Source organism: Scyliorhinus torazame, chromosome 13 (assembly GCF_047496885.1).
Source record: "Scyliorhinus torazame isolate Kashiwa2021f chromosome 13, sScyTor2.1, whole genome shotgun sequence".
Taxonomy (NCBI): domain Eukaryota; kingdom Metazoa; phylum Chordata; class Chondrichthyes; order Carcharhiniformes; family Scyliorhinidae; genus Scyliorhinus; species Scyliorhinus torazame.
This window is the reverse complement of record NC_092719.1, coordinates 47,481,775-47,498,360: the sequence shown is the minus strand read 5'-3', so window position 1 is coordinate 47,498,360 and position 16,586 is coordinate 47,481,775.

The window sequence follows — 16,586 nt, the reverse complement described above, 5'->3', positions numbered from 1 at the left end:
CAGTATTGTTGGTTAATATCTGTGTGTGTTAGTCTCTCTCCCTTAGTTCCAATTTCCCTTTATGATTGTCACCATGTGTGACTCCTCCATTTTGTTTTTTAAAAAAACATTTGGAGAGGCACTAATCCAAGTGTCTCAATTCAAGTATTCGAGTGTCTCACAGCTTGTGTGGTCAATGCGAGGAGTGGGCGGATGGTTTCTTCGACCATTCTCCATCTTTACTAGCAACCATGGGAGGTTGAGGCTTTGCTTACCCAGCTGAATTTCAGGGTGGCCAGTTTTATAGAGTTTCATCCCAGGGGCTCAGAGGTAGCAACAGTGATCAGCAAGCGTTGTGTTTTTACGTGCAAATAGAATTTGGAGGTGACCCGAAAGGGTCTGGAAGAACAGTAGAAGAAAGAAGGGTTCAGATTTGGAGCGGGGAGGGAGATTCAAGACCTGCCCAAAGCAGTAAAGGGTGTAGTATGAGTGAAACATGGGGTGCGGTGGGCCGCTGCGAGACAAGAATGGGTGGGATCCCCGGGTAGGGCAGGGGTTAGTGCCGTTACTCCACTACCCGAGCGTGAATGACCGGTTAATTTTGGGGCCCTTTTGGGGCGGGGATCAGTGCCGTGACTCCTTACCTGGGTGACCGGGATGAACGGAAAGAATTTGTAGTCATCTTGTAGTGCTTTCAACTGCCATTGGTCAGTAGACCATGTCTGACGGTTGAATCAGAGGAGTAATTACTACTGCATAACTGAGTGTCGGGCCGACATAGATTAAAACCATGTGTTGGAGAGAAGAGGAGGTTAAACAAGAAGACGGGCAAGCTCCATCAGAAATTTGGACACCTTAATTCTTAGACAATATCCGTTTCTCATCATCTGGACACCTCAAATACTTGCGTGCATCAGTTCCGTTAAATAATTTCCCAGAAGGGGCTCATCGCTTAAATCATCACCTTCTCCTGGTTGCCAGACTCATGTCTGCAGATTCCGGGCGGTAGCCGCATAGGCCTATGGGTGGTCCGATTCGTCATGTCTTACCAACCTGTAGGAATTGTCACGGTGCCAAAAGGGAGTATTAGGGTTGTTGTGTGGCTGTGTGTAACCGGGAACTGGCGTACTGGAAGTGGAAGCAACGTTGTCAGGAGCGGGCTTAGGAGGAATCATTGGGCGGAGACGGTCATACAAGGGGTCAAGAAAATCTAAGGCGTTGTTCCGGGGGCTAGGGTAGCTGATGGTGGGGAGGCAAGGCTGGTAGAAGTAGGGAACCCTGGATGACTCGAGATATTGAGACTCTGGTCAAAAAGAAGAAGGAGGCATATGATGTACATAAACAACTGGGATCAAGTGGATCCCTTAAAGAGTATAGAGATTGTCGAAATAGAGTTAAGAGGGAAATCAGGAGGGCAAAAAGGGGACATGAATTTTTAAAGGGGACATGAAATTGCTTTGGCAAATAATGCAAAGGAGAATCCAAAGAGCTTCTACAGATACATAAAGGGAAAAAGAGTAACTAGGGACAGAGTAGGGCCTATTAAGGATCAACAAGGACATCTATGTGCAGAGCCACAAGAGTTGGGTGAGATCCTGAATGAATATTTCTCATCGGTATTCACGGTGGAGAAAGGCATGGATGTTAGGAAACTAAGGGAAATAAATAGTGATGTCTTGAGAAGTGTGCATATTACAGAGGAGGAGGTGGTGGAAGTCTTAAAGCGCATCAAGGTAGATAAATCCCCGGATGTTGTGGGAGGCTAGGGAGGAAATTGCGGGTCCCCTAACAGAGATATTTGAATCATCGGCAGCCACAGGTGAGGTGCCTGAAGATTGGAGAGTAGCGAATGTTGTGCCCTTGTTTAAGAAGGGCAGCAGGGAAAAGCCTGAGAACTACAGACCGGTGAGCCTAACGTCTGTAGTAGGTAAGTTGCTAGAAGGTATTCTGAGAGACAGGATCTACAAGCATTTAGTGAGGCAAGGACTGATTTGGGGCAGTCAGCATGGCTTTGTGCGTGGAAAATCATGTCTCACAAATTTGATTGAGTTTTTTGAGGGGGTGACCAAGAAGGTAGATGAGGGCAGTGCAGTAGACGTTGTCTACATGGACTTTAGCAAAGCCTTTGACAAGGTACCACATGGTAGGTTGTTGCAGAAGGTTAAAGCTCACGGGATCCAGGGTGAGGTTGCCAATTGGATTCAAAATTGGCTGGACGACAGAAGACAGAGGGTGGTTGTAGAGGGTTGTTTTTCAAACTGGAGGCCTGTGACCAGTGGTGTGCCTCAGGGATCGGTGCTGGGTCCACTGTTATTTGTGATTTATATTAATGATTTGGATGAGAATTTAGGAGGCATGGTTAGTAAGTTTGCAGATGACACCAAGATTGGTGGCACAGTGGATAGTGAAGAAGGTTATCTAGGATTGCAACAGGATCGTGATCAATTAGGCCAGTGGGCCGACAAATGGCAGATGGAGTTTAATTTAGATAAATGTATTTTGGCAGATCGAATCAGGCCAGGACCTACTCAGTTAATGGTATGGCGTTGGGGAGAGTTATAGAACAAAGAGATCTAGGAGTACAGGTTCATAGCTCCTTGAAGGTGGAGTCGCAGGTGGACAGGGTGGTGAAGAAGGCATTCTGCATGCTTGGTTTCATTGGTCAGAACATTGAATACAGGAGTTGGGACGTCTTGTTGAAGTTGTACAAGACATTGGTACGGCCACACTTGGAATACTGTGTGCAGTTCTGGTCACCCTATTATAGAAAGGATATTATTAAACTAGAAAGAGTGCAGAAAAGATTTACTAGGATGTTACTGGGACTTGATGGTTTGAGTTATAAGGAGAGGCTGGATAGACTGGGACTTTTTTCCCTGGAGCGTAGGAGGCTTAGGGGTGATCTTATAGAGGTCTATAAAATAATGAGGGGCATAGATAAGGTAGATAGTCAACATCTTTTCCCAAAGGTAGGGGAGTCTAGAACAAGAGGGCATAGGTTTAAGGTGAGAGGGGAGAGATTCAGAAGGGCCCAGAGGGGCAATTTCTTCACTCAGAGGGTAGTGAGTGTCTGGAATATGCTGCCAGAGGTAGTAGTAGAGACGGGTAGGGGGCTGCGAATTTAGGGGCTAGGAAGGAGCTGGGGATGTACAACGAGATCATAACTTGCTGGCCGACTGTATACTCTATGGGGTGAACCTTTTTGTCAAAGCTGGCTTTCCTCTGCTTTTTCCTAGCACCTAGTCGGACAGCAGCAGCCAGTTGTGCCGCTTTAATGTTTTCTGTGACCTGTTGGACTGCTTTTAACCTGTTGGTTACTGCGGAATTTGCCAAATCGAGCCCGAATACATACTCAATGCCTTTCATGGGTCTACCTGTCATAAGGGTGTGGGTGGTGAAACCTGTGGGACTGGAAACTGTGTTCCTGATAATCATGGGAGCAAAGGGTAGTACCGTGTCCCAAGTGGAATTGTTCTGCTGTACCGTTTTCCTAATGGTCGTTTTTAAAGTGCGGTTCATGCTCTCTACTATGCCACTGGACTGGGGGTGGTATGCTATGTGGAATTTCTGTTTGATACTGAAAATGGTCAGAACATTTTGCATTACTCTGCCGGTGAAATGGGAACCTTGGTCAATGCTGCGTGGAAGACCCCAACGCATAAATATTTGTTCGGTCAAACTTTTAGCAGTGGCCTTTGCCGTGTTTGAACGTGTGGGGAATGTTTCGACCCATTTTGTAAATGTGTCCATGACGACTAGCACAGACTTGAAACCGTTTCTGCAGGGGGGTGGGGGGACCAATGTAATCAATTTGCAGATTTGTCCAGGGGCCTTCTACAGGTCAGGTGTGTCTTAATTGTCCCTTCATTGCATAATGTTCCGGATTGCTCTGGGCGCAAATGAGGCAATTCTCAACATGGTGTGTGACATCGCTTTTTAATTCGGGCCACCAGAACAAGGGTCTTAAATGGGCAATAGTTGTGTCTATTCCCTGATGTCCGTGTACGTCATGGAATTGGTAGATTAATTGGTTTCTGTCTTGGGTGGGGACCACATAAATTCCGTCCTTAAACACTATTCCATCCTGTATTGTGAGTATGTCCTTCCATTTATCATAGGGGGCTGGGGTTGTGCCATTCAGTATCTGTTTGAGGGAGTCGTCTGCTCTCTGTGCCTGAGATAAATCCTCAATATTGGTTGGGGAGACCTCGATTGAATGGATCTTTTCACACTCGGCGGGGGGGGGGGCGGTTGCCAGAAATGACCAGTGCGTGATCCAGCTTCAGCTAAGGCGTCGGCCTCGTCATTCCCGGGGTGCGGGGGGGGGGGGGGGGGGGGGCGGTGGAGGTGTGGTGATGGCTCTTTACTTTAATGAAAGCCGGTGGCTTTCTTAAGAATATATTTCAGAAGAGGGGCGGATGGTAGGGGTTTTCCGTCGGCAGATAAAAAACCTCGCGATTTCCATAGGGGAAGGAATTCTGTTAGACTGTTGCAGACATACAAGCTGTCGGAGTGTATGTCCGCAGGCGTTGGGAAGGAATCTGGGTGATCAATTACATAAGCTATGGCAGCCAGTTCGGCTGCCTGCGAAATCAAGTGGCCGGGTAATTTTAAAGATACCGCTTGTAGTGGGCGTCCCTGTGAGTCCTCCATGTAAATCATGCATCCTATCATTTTTACTCCATCCTCAACAGTGGAGGAGCCATCTACATAGATCTTTACTGTGTCCCCTGTGTCTTGGGATCTTTGTGTCTCACCGTTTACACGTGGTTGTAGCGATTTGGAAACAAAGGGTCCTGTGGGGTGTGTGGCTGCAATTATCTGGCATTCGTGTGGGGTCCCTGCATATTGTAAATTGTCTGCTCAGAACGTGTGGGTCTTGGTGCGTGCCGTGTTAATCACCCTGGTGTAACACGGACTGCAACTGGATGCAGTTGTACTTGAAAGTAGACACCAAACTTTGATGTTAGTTCAATACACTTTATTGTGCAGCACGGTAGCATAGTGGTTAGCACAGGGAACGGATGGACAGGAGTCACCACTCCAGGGTGTCATGATATTCAAACACACACATCATGATAGACACACCAACAGACAAATCAGAACACACAACACCACAACCAATGACAGAAAGATATAAAAGCACAGACACGACCCCTGGTGGTCAGTATTAGCTGCAGAGGAGAACCAGGACACATCTATTGCCAAACACACTCAGGGAGACAGCACGTGCAGAGTATCCAGAACGAACTGTATTATAAGAGTTATAATAAAATAGAGTTGTACCACATACAACTGTGTTGGCTCATCTGTGCACCAGAGCACCCAACACCACATGGTACAGGAGTGGATCGATACCTGCCGGCATACCTCAGTGTACACAGACAGCCAGCGGTGCCCAGGCATGATGTACGAGCTCCCGGTTCCGCAGGCGCTCCAGTGCGACGGCGACCTCCACGAAAACTGGCGGCGATTCCGGCAAGATTTCGAGTTGTTCCTGGTGGCAGCTGAACTCAAGGACCTGGATGATAAGGAAAAAATTGAATTTCTCCTCACCGTCGCCGGTGCAAGGGCAAGAGCAATGTTCAGAAGGTTCAGGTTCTTCAGGAGGCAGCAAATGTACGATTACCAGGCAGTCCTGGGCAAATTCTCCAAGTACTGTGAAGAATACGCAATCCAATGGGCACTTAAAGGTAAGAAAAGCTGCAGTACTCACCTCGTGGCTGGGATCCCGGAGCCCGAAATCCCGGGCCTGAGAAAAGGCTGGGTCGAGGTCGGCGGCCATCTTGCTAAAGGTATAACGCTAGCACAGTTGCGCGAGAAGTGCGCAGAACCGGAAGTTTCGTTTGCGCATGCGCGAGATGCTGCGCATGCGCAGTCAAGAAAACGGCCATCGGTAAAGGAACAGCGATCTGAGCATGCGCAGTCGCTTCCTACGTGCTACATACCGAGCGTCAGGATGTCAGAGGCCCCAGACTGCACCAATTTAAAAGGGAAATGTCCCAAATCCAATTTAAAAGGGAAACGTCCCAAATCAAAAAAACAAAAATCTGTTAAAGCTGTAAAACAACCTTCCTTCACCTGGAATGACAGCACAGTGCCGCAAATTGACCCAGGAGATGAATTTGACCTCCGAAGAACCCTCCGACAAGCAGTTACCTATGCACAAGCCGATGATTCCGACCTTGAATACTTCGATGACGATTTTTACAGTGTTTCCGGACCTCGCGAGCCCAATGATAGCTCCGTGGTCCTATATGACTATGACTCGGACGAACCTTTCGTGTTGCACATTGGCGGCCCCCACATTGAATCCGACGCAGATGCGGATTCATTTTTCGGATTTGAGGATTTTCAATCCAGCAGATAAGACATTCCAACTTATCAGTACCGGATGATGCTGCAGCCTGACATTAACAGACAGGGAGCGGTGCAAGCACACGGAGAGTGCCCTGCTGCCACACAGAGCGTGGTCCACGTCCCGCTCAACGTTCCCGACTCTATGAAAGAAGACATGCAAGACTCCAGAGTGCAGTCCTCGCATGAACCAGAAGTGACTCCAGTGTCACAAGCCTCCACAGAGAGCTCGTGGACAGCCTCCACGATAGAAGCAACGCAAGACTCCAGAGCGCAGTCCTTGCACGAACAAGAAGTGACTCCAGTGTCACAAGCCTCCACAGAGAGCTCGTGGACAGCCTCCACGATGGAAGGAACGCAAGACTCCAGAGCGCAGTCCTTGCAGGAACAAGACCATGAGGGTCTAGCAACCTCTCCTGACCAACCAGCGGCAGACGATGCAAGTCTGCCATGCTCACGTGAACAGCAAGAAGGCTATAACAGCCTACCATGCTCCACTACACAGCAGCATGACCATGACGGTCTCTCATTCTACAATGAAGGGCACAGCGCTGAAGACTGTTCAAGCCCAACTGAAGACAAGCCAAAGGAATCGCCTCGTCCAAGCCCGAAGAAAAAAGGTTTATGCGCTGACCTTCAGGATCATTGTAGCCGAACAGAGATTAATAATGCTGCACGGCCACAGAAGGATGCTGAGGATTTGCTAACGAAATTAATTGAATGTTTAACTTGCAAGGAGCAGACTGAGAATTGCCAGTGTTTTAGTACGGATCGAAAAAATGGACAAGACATTGATCCTCAGGTAATGGAAATAACACAACCTGAATCATATCTACAGCAGGGACAAATGTCTCCCTTCAACACAATGCCGCAAAATCCCAACTTCGGAGACCAGCAGTTAGTCAGTAATGACTCTTCAAACCTGGAGGGGAACATTAATTGCATTGAACCTATACACACTCCACTGATTATTGAGCAGAACATTGGAGCAAGAATCCTGAGGACACCGACATCGAGTAGCCAGATAACGAATTTAAAACCCACAGCAGTTTCAAGTGAACCAAGTGTGCTTTCCACTAATGGTGAAGATGCAGATAAGGTCGACCCGATTATCCATTGTACCACACTAACCCCAGTGATGAAGCAGTTATGTATGGGGAGTATAATGTGGGCAATTGAGAACAGTAAAATAGAGACTGTGACCATGCCAGTCCCAGCAAAATCAGAACCAGAGACCATGAAGGCATGTACATTAAACAAAGTTACATATGAGGTACCTGAGAAGAAAAGTGAAACGGAATGTTCTTTGGAAAATGGTACAATGTCGATAGGAACAGTGGATCCTATATTCGAGGCCATACATATGGGAGAATTTGGGGGTAATAAACAAGGTTCTGCAATGTCTGGGGGAAGATTTAAAGTTCCAAAGAAGAAAAGCCCAAATGAAGGACAATGGCAAGACAATGACAGTCCACCGACATGGTGTGCACCACCAGATGAAAACTCTGACAATTTACCCAACCCTAGTGAACAGCAAGCTGCTAATGATGATCTATCCACGGGATGTGAGACGAGTGACGACAGCATCCCACTTCCCATGCAAAAGGTGCAAGGTGACAGACCTCGCCTAGTGCGTACCGAGGCACTCGACGATCACGGTGGGACCACTGACGACTGCGGTGGCGGCGCACCGCTTCCACCCTCGATGGCTCGAGCCTCTCCGCTGGTTGGTGCATTCCTGCATGTTCCGACTCCAGAAGTGCAGCTTCAGGGAATCTCGGCTGCCTCCAGTGAACCTGTTGGGACTCCGGACGGGGGGCATCGACGGAAGGCAGACCGGACTCCAGATGGGGAGCAGCCAAGCGCCGACTCTGATTTGCGCACGCCAGATCTTGCTCCGGACGGGCGGTGTCGCGGCCTCGGTGATGGCACGCTCAGGGTGACGGCGGATGCCACGGCGACAGGGAATGGATCGCGTGGCAGTCCCACTGGGTCGGCAGTGGCAACCAGCACCGGCGGTCCAAGATGGACACACCAATTCGCGCCATCGCCAGACGTTGATGCGAGCAACAATTCTCTCTCCAAGGCGACATGCTTCGACGTTTCTCTGCGGAGTCGCCCTTCCGGCACAGCAGGTGGCCGGAACCAGCGTACACGGTCTCGGCCAACTTCCACATCTGGCACAGTCATCGCCTTGCATGATATTAGTGATGGTGCTACTTCGATGGCAACGACCCATCGGCTACAAGATGCCGTCCACCACAAACATAAAAAGAAAACAGACTCCACCTTGTTCCTGGCATGCAGGGCGGATGGATTGGTGCGTAGGCGCAATCAGCGGGCTTTGTGCCGCCTTCCACGCTCGCAACTGCACCGTACGCACACGCCGGATCCTCCACTGGTTCCCAAGGATGACTTTGTGGAGATGCCACGGATCATGCCCCTTCCATCGCCACCAGAACCAAACCACAGCCAGGGCACCACTAACAAAGATGTTGAATGTTATATTTGCACGAATGAAAAAACCAAGCACTGCACGAAGTACAACAAATGGTAAAGTAGAGACTTCGGCAACAGCATCACCTCCAACAGTCCAAGGTGAACCAGTGTGACCCCAAATCTCCACAGCTGAACCGGCTTGAGGACCAGCCCATTCTTGAGGCGGTCACCCATTAGACTGGACTTATAACGCTGTTCATACGTTCAAAAAGTCAAACACTTCTGTATTATAACCTGTTGTTGTTTATTGTTCCAGATATCGTCTGACCGGACCAATGTTCAAGTTTTTTTTTTTCTCTCGCATCCAAGTTTTGTTATGGTACAACCTTGTTAGTGTGACGCACCCGACATCGCCCCATGTAAATAGTTACGTCATAAACACACGCTGTACACAACACAAACGCACACTCTTAGATGCACTCACGACACAATTATATTTATAACCACGTAGGCACTTGTCTTTGTAAAAAGGGGGGATGTCATGATATTCAAACACACACATCATGATAGACACACCAACAGACAAATCAGAACACACAACACCACAACCAATGACAGAAAGATATAAAAGCACAGACACGACCCCTGGTGGTCAGTATTAGCTGCAGAGGAGAACCAGGACACATCTATTGCCAAACACACTCAGGGAGACAGCACGTGCAGAGTATCCAGAACGAACTGTATTATAAGAGTTATAATAAAATAGAGTTGTACCACATACAACTGTGTTGGCTCATCTGTGCACCAGAGCACCCAACACCACACAGGGGACCCTGGACTTCAGGTCGGATGAGGAACACGCCATTACGCCACTGCTATCTCCTACACCCTCCACCATCGCAGAGACACTCACCTCGGTTGGGCACTTTAGTGATGAGGCATCTGGGACACTAACTGGTGCGCACAACACAGCCGTCCTGGTACATCAGGTGGAGGCAGGAGCAGCCTAGGGGCCGGGCGGTCAGAGGGCAGCCTGGTGCAGGCAACCATCTGCCGCCCAGATGGGTCCCGGGTCCCTGGAGTTACCACACCCACCCATAGACCTGATGCAGGCACGGTCCAAGGGATGACCAAAGGGGGTGACGGCCGGCTTGCGGCATCTGTAGACGAAGGTGGAGGAGTCCACCCGAGTGCAGGAGCAGGTAGTGGTGCCGGTCATGCGTGCCACCCAGGCTGACACCGCATGGGTGGCGTTCGCGGTGGAGGCAATGGGTGCGACGGTGTCAGACATGGGTCGCAGTATGCAAGGCCTGGGGCTTTTCGTGCAGGCGGCGTCCGTGGCCCAGGACATGGCTGCCCTCTCACAGGCAGCCATGAGCCAGAGCCAGCAGCAGATCGCAGAGGCGCTCAACTGGTCGTGGCCCAGTCTCTGCAGGCCATTGCTGAGGGCATCAGCGCCATTGCCCAGGTGCTGGCCGGCATCGCCCAGACACAGACAGGGACGGCCAACTCCCTGAGCTCCATGGCTGCAAACTTGCAGACCCTTGGTGATACCAGGGCAGGCCTCCAGGACTGGCAGCGCCAGGTGTCGGGGTGGGGGGGGGCGTTGGGTGCTCGGTCCGTTCGCATTCCCGACCCATGTAGAGGCCCGGGGGCCATCGGGCACCCCGAGGGAGGAGGAGGTGCTGGGGCCCGTTCCGGATCCCCCTGTAGGGGAAGTCCCGGAACACAGCAACACCTCGGACTTCCCCCCCTTCCGTCCCAGGTGCATTTGGTGGCCAACGGGCAGGACAGGCTGGCAGCTCGCCATCCCAGTCGCCCGAGCCACCGCCTGGCCCATCTAGGCCGGGCCGCTCCAGGAAACGGCCGCCAAAGGGGTCCCCAGTCACAGGGCAGGAATCACAGGAGTCCACCTTCAGTTCTGCTGCACTGTCTGGGGAACCACCTAGACGTAGTCATAGGGCCCGTAAGGCCAAGAAATTAGACACTGAGTAAGTTGGCACGGTGCAGGACACAGATTAGTTCAGGGGCTAGGGCATGTGGATGAACTGTTTGTTATTAAAATCACTTTCACACCCACAGAAGCTGCCTTTGTGCTCTGTCCGATGCGTGCGGGGTGTGTGGTGTGAGGTGAGTGCCAGTGGGTGTGTGAGGGATGATAGAACGTCGGTCTCAGGTGAGTGTGCACCCCCGTTCCCCTGAGTCGCCCTCGCCACCCACCCGGGCAGATGACGGGACCCTGCGCTGCAGTGTCACAGCCGCATGCAGGGACCGTCCGGGTGGAGGGTGGTACTGTGGCCGTGGGTCAGACATTGTCCAACGATGTGGAGCCCAGAGCTCATCGCAGGGCGGGTTGTCATCATCCTCCATGGCCTGCAATAGACACGCTTCCACCGGCGACCGTGTGACCCCGGTAAGTTGTGCCACAGGTGGATGTGCAATGGAGGGCCGGTGTGCATGCGTGTGGGGTGAGGGTGGTTGGTATTGGGTGGGCGGGGTGCGGGTGGTTGGTGTTGGGTGGGGTGACGGTGGTTGGTGTTGGGTGGGTGGGTGAGGGTGGGAGGCTGGTGCCATGGTGTGCAGTCTGTGCCCATACTCGGCGATTCCCACGCCCCCATAGTTCATGAACCGGGCGGCTATCAGCCTGTCCTGTGCTCGCTGGCCCTGCCAGTAACAGTGGGCAGCCTCCCATCCATGTCCAGCCCATCTGTCCTGAAAATTGCCCCCATCCTCCTCATCTGGGGAGGTCTGTGCCTCGTCTTGCTGCTCCTCCCCTTCCCCCTCCTCTGCCTGCAGCCCATCACCCCTCCGCTGGGCTATGTTGTGCAGGATGCAGCAGACCACAACAATGCTGCCGACCCTCTCTGACGGGTACTGGAGGGCCCCTCCAGAGCGGTCCAGGCATCTGAAGCGCATCTTCAGCAGCCCAAAGCATCTCTCTATCACACCCCTGGTCGCTGCATGGGCATCGTTGTAGCGGTTCTCCGAGTCCGTCTGTGGCCTCCGTATAGGCATCATCAGCCACGACCACAACGGATAACCACTGTCGCCCAGCAACCAGCCCCTCAGCCGGGGGTAGGCGTCCCTCGAACATGGTGGGGATGAATACGAATGAGTCATGTACACTGCCTGGGTACAGGGCGCAGACGTGCAGGATCCTCATGCGGTGGTCACAGACCACCTGCACGTTCATGGAGTAGGTCCCCTTCCTATTCGTGAACACGGCCCTGTTATCCGCAGGTGGCCGCACGGCGACGTGCGTCCCATTGATCGCTCCCTGGACAACGGGCATCCTGGCCACGGCAGCGAATCCTGTTGCCTGGGCATCCTGGTGGGCGTGGTCCACAGGGAACTGAATATAGCGGTCCGCAATGGCCAATGCGTCTGTCACTGCACGGATGCACAGGTGCACCGATGTCTGCGAGAAGCCAGGCAGGTCCCCACTCAGCGACTGGAATGACCCCGTGGCATAAAAGTTAAGGGCCACCATGACCTTGACGGCCACGGGGAGAGTGATGCACGATCAATGACCACTAAAACGAGGTTGTAGTCCAACTGAAGGCTTTAATAAGCTAGATGTTTCCACCAGCAGCTCAGGTACAGAATGAGGGCTGCTGGGGCGGCACGGGTTCTTATACCCCGTCTATCAGGGCGGAGCTATTATACACTCGAGCCAATAGCAAGCATATAGGTTCTACCAACGGTACTTCAGCCTCTCCGGTACCGTAATACCTATAATACCACATTCACCCCCTGTTAAAAAAAGTCCGGCGGGGGTGGTGGCCAGCAATTACAAAACATAACAACATGGTATAATTAGTTATGGAGGTACTGTAATACCTCCGTACAGTGTTCAGTAACTATTTACAAGTCTGGTAGCTATGGACATTCGGTGTTTTATATTTACAGATTACGGTTAAAATGAAGCAATCAGTCGATCGGAGGCCCTGGTCATCCTCTGTGATCGTTGGAGCCTTGGTGGTGACTCCGGTGGAGGCTCGGGCGTCTGTGACTCCGGGAGCGTGGCTTCGATCTCCATGGCAGCTTCGTCACTCCTAGACGGCGCTGGTGGGGAAAACGGCTGACCTGGGGAGGGAGCGCCTGCGGGGGGCGTCGGTGGGTGGGGGGGCCTCGGCAGTGGCGGCGGAAGGACCGATCCTCCTTTAAGGTGCTGCGGTGGAGGGGAGGGTGGGACTGGTGGCTGGAATGTGCGTGGAGTCTCGGAGGGCGCCAGATCCTGTAGGGAGACCGTATCTTGTCGGCCGTCGGGGTACGCCACGTAGGCGTACTGGGGGTTAGCATGGAGCAGATGGACCCTCTCGACCAACGGGTCCGACTTGTGCGCCCGCACGTGTTTTCGGAGCAGGATGGGTCCGGGTGCTGCCCGCCAGGTCGGGAGCGAGGTCCCGGAGGAGGACTTCCTAGTGAAGGCAAGGAGACGTTCGTGCGATGTCTGATTGGTGGTTGTACAAAGTAGTGACCGGATGGAGTGGAGGGCATCCGGGAGGACTTCTTGCCAGCAGGAGACTGGGAGGTTCCTGGATCGTAGGGCCAGTAGGACGGTCTTCCAGGCAGTGTACATGACTCATTCGTATTCATCCCCACCATGTTCGAGGGACGCCTCCCCCCGGCTGAGGGGCTGGTTGCTGGGCGACAGTGGTTATCCGTTGTGGTCATGGTTGATGATGCCTATACGGAGGCCACAGACGGACTCGGAGAATCGCTGCAACGCTGCCCATGCAGCGACCAGGGGTGTGATAGAGAGATGCTTTGGGCTGCTGAAGATGCGCTTCAGGTGCCTGGACCGCTCTTGAGGGGCCCTCCAGTACCCATCAAATAGGGTCGGCAGCATCGTTGTGGTCAACCATTCGGTCCATCTCGCGCTGGAAGACCGAGACCCCGTTCGTGACACCAAAGGGAACCCTTAATGAGTGATAGAGCCGCCCGTCTGCCTCGAAGGCAGTGTATTTGCGGTCACTAGTGCGGATGGGGAGCTGGTGGTAGGCGGACTTGAGATCCACTGTGGAGAAGACCTTATAATGCGCGATCCTGTTTACCAGGTCGGATATGCGGGGGAGAGGGTACGCGTCCAGCTGCGTAAACCTGTTGGTGGTCTGACTGTTGTCGATGACCATCCTATGCTTCTCCCCGGTCTTTACCACCACTACTTGAGCTCTCCTGGGGCTGTTACTGGCTTCAATGACCCCTTCCCTCAGTAGCCTTTGGACCTCTGATCTAATAAAGATCCGGTCCTGGGCACTGTAGCGTCTGCTCCTGGTGGCGACGGTTTTGCAATACGGGGTGAAGTTCGCAAACAGGGAAGGCGGGTTGACTTTAAGAGTCACGAGGTCGCACAGTCAGGGGGGGTATAGGACCGCCGAATTGGAAGGTCAGACTTTGAAGGTTACACTGGCAGTCTAAACCCAGGAGTGTAGAGGTGGGGAAGGACGTAGAGCCGGAAATTTTTGAACTCCCTTTCCTGGACTGTGAGGTTTGCTACACAAAACCCCTTTATCTCTACTGAGTGGGAACCGGCGGCCAGTGTGATTTTTTGATTAACAGGGTGGATGAGGAGGGAACAGTGCCTTACCGTGTCGGGGTGTATTGAAGCTCTCCGTGCTCCCAGAGTCAATTAGGCAGGACGTCTCGTGCCCATTGATGAAAACGGTCGTCGTAGCGGTTGAGAGTGTTCGAGGTTGAGATTGATCCAGAGTCACCGAGGCCAATCGCAGTAGCTGGGAATTCTGTTCAGGCACTGTGTGGTCAGCCGAGCTGGGGTCCTGGGGGCCCATCCAAGATGGCGTCTCCCATTGGTCGCACGTGGCCGGGGGTGCACAAAATGGCGGCGCCCATCCCTCAAGCGTGGCGTCCGTGGAACAAAATGGCGGCGCCCCGGGTCTGCACGTGGCCCTGGGATATGGGGGTGGTGGCGACCGCTGACCACACGGGGCCCGTGAAGAAGTTTGTGGTGGCGGTCCGGATTGATGGAGACCGCGGCCACCGCTCGGGACTGACATACCCCCACGAAATGGCCCTTTTTGCTGCATCCCCTGCAGGTGGATGCGCGGGCCGGGCAGCGCTGGCGGGGGTGCTTGGCCTGCCCGCAAAAGTAGCAGTGGGGCCCCTCAGGGTTGGCAGGCCGCCTTGAAGCGCAGGCCTGTGGGGGAACAGGGCAGGTCTCTGGGTCGGCCGCTGCGGGATTCCACGCTGCACAGGGGGCTGCCACACGGTCGTAGGCACGGGCATTCCTGAAGGCCACGTCCAGGGAGCCTGCAAGGTCCCGTGCCTCCCTAAGACCCAGGGTGTCTTTTTCTAACAGGCGCTGGCGGATTTGTGATGAAAGCATACCTGCCGCGAAAGCATCCCGGACTAAGAGTTCCGTGTGTTCGCTCACCGAAACTTGCAGACAGCCGCAGCTTCTGCCCAGCACCAGATGGGGGTATGACCTCGGCCCATCTGGCCTGGAGAATTCGGGAGGCCCCGGGGCCCATTGTGTTGTGCCGGTCCTCGCCATTCTGCGATTTTTTGGGGGGCCGGGCAATCTTGCGGGCGACATTGGCGGGGCGGGTGTTACGCCGCCCCCCCGGCGATTCTCCGACCTAGCGGGGGGTCGAAGAATCCCACACTGTATCTCTATGCAATAACACACGCGGCTCCGTACTAAACTACACCCAACGCCTGAGATGACCTTTACTTAACTTCGAGTGACCGGCACTGTGCGAGATAAGGGGCATCATTCTCCGACCCCCCGCCGGGTCGGAGAATGGCCGTTGGCCGCCGTGAATCCCGCCCCCGCCGAAGTCTCCGGTACTGGAGATTGGGCGGGGGCGGGAATCGGGCCGCGCCGGTTGGCGGGACCCCCCCCCGCTCAATTCTCCGGCCCGGATGGGCCGAAGTCCCGCCCAGAAATTGCCTGTCCCGCCGGCGTAAATCAAAGCTGGTATTTACCAGCGGGACCAGGCGGCATGGGTGGGCTCCGGGGTCCTGGGGGGGGCGCGGGGCGATCTGACCCCGGGGGGTGCCCCCACGGTGGCCTGGCCCGCGATAGGGGCCCACCGATCGGCGGGCGGGCCTGTGCCGTGGGGGCACTCTTTCCCTTCCGCCTCCGCCACGGCCTCCACCATGGCGGAGGCGGAAGAGTCTCTCCCCACTGCGCATGCGCGGGAAACTGTCGGCGGCCTCTGACGCTCCCGCGCATGCGCCGCATTTCCGCGCCAGCTGGCGGGGCAACAAACGCCATTTCCGCCAGCTGGCAGGGCGGAAATCCCTCCGGCGCCGGCCTAGCCCCTCAATGTTGGGGCTCGGCCCCCAAAGATGCGGAGCATTCCGCACCTTTGGGCCGGCGCGATGCCCGTCTGATTGGCGCCGTTTTTGGCGCCAGTCGGCGGACATCGCGCCGTTGGGGGAGAATTTCACCCAAGGCCTTTATCCGGGTCCGCGTGGTCGGTTTGGAAGTGGTTGGGTTTGTCTCAGCTGGGCTCGTCCTACAGGAATGGTCACGGATCCTTGAACTTGGTTGTTCTGCTGAAGTTGGTCGCACACATGCCAGTCCCAAACGAGATCGATCTCTCGTGGGCAGGGCTTTTTATCCTTCGTCTCTGTCACGCCCTTTTGGGCGGTACTTACTCCAGGTCCAATGGATCGATTGGGTTTTCAATCACCCTCATCGATCTCAGCCAATTAGGGGACGGATACCTCGATAGCTGGGCGGGTCCTAGCTATCATTGTCCCAAGCACATAGGCCTTTCCAAATAAGGGGGTGTGGTGCCGGTTAGTCTGCTTCTGTTGTAACTCCTTGATTCAAACTGCAT